Genomic DNA, 878 nt, shown 5'->3' with positions numbered 1-878 from the left:
CGCTGCTCACCCCTAGTGAGAAGTGTGATAATGGATTTGGACCCTTGATTACTTTTAATCTCAAACCCACCCATGAATCACGCTTGATACAGGGGTTGATCTAGTGCATCTTGGTGCATCTTATCCTAATGTGCATCAAAGGATGAGGATCCCTTCTTACGCTCCTCATCTTAACTCTCATTCTCTCCAGAACCCAACCCCATATATATATATATATATATTATATATATATATATATATATATATATATAGATTCCCCCTAAGTGATGTGTGGAGTCCAAAGTTGATGCTACAAAACTCATTTGATTCCTCCTATCGACTTGGCCGGTTTGTATCTAAACTCTTTTTTTTTATGTATGTATCATGTCTTTAAGCTCAGCGGGATCCAGAGAAAGACAGACCTACCTACCAGTTCTAAGTGGCAGGATCAATCAAAGAAAATAGGCTCAAGAGAATAACCAGTTTTCTTCTTCTTATATATCCCACCGCTATGTTTGCTCGCTGCAATTGTGGCCTCTCGGGAGAATCGATGAATCCCGTGTGAATCAGCAAGGACCACCTTGCAAGGCTAAATACTCCTGGGTACTTGGGATTCTCGATTATTGCATTTCTTGATGTTAGCAATGTACAGTGATCAAATAAGATCGCACTTTGAATCAGTATTGGAAGGAGTTGCTAAAATAATATATATATATATATATATAGAGAGAGAGAGAGAGACTTGGGATCATGTGAGACCAGCCTGTTTTCGTGAGACCCGTGAGACCAACATTTTACACTTGAAACTTCACAGCAAAAATGCTGTGAAGGTGACTTTTTAAAACCTTCACAGTGTTTTTGCTGTGAAGGTTCGACTTTTTAAAACCTTCACAGTGTTT

Source organism: Cynara cardunculus, assembly GCF_001531365.2.
Source record: "Cynara cardunculus var. scolymus isolate 2C chromosome LG 6, CcrdV1, whole genome shotgun sequence".
NCBI classification, from domain to species: Eukaryota; Viridiplantae; Streptophyta; class Magnoliopsida; order Asterales; family Asteraceae; genus Cynara; species Cynara cardunculus.
This window is presented reverse-complemented; position numbering follows the sequence as displayed.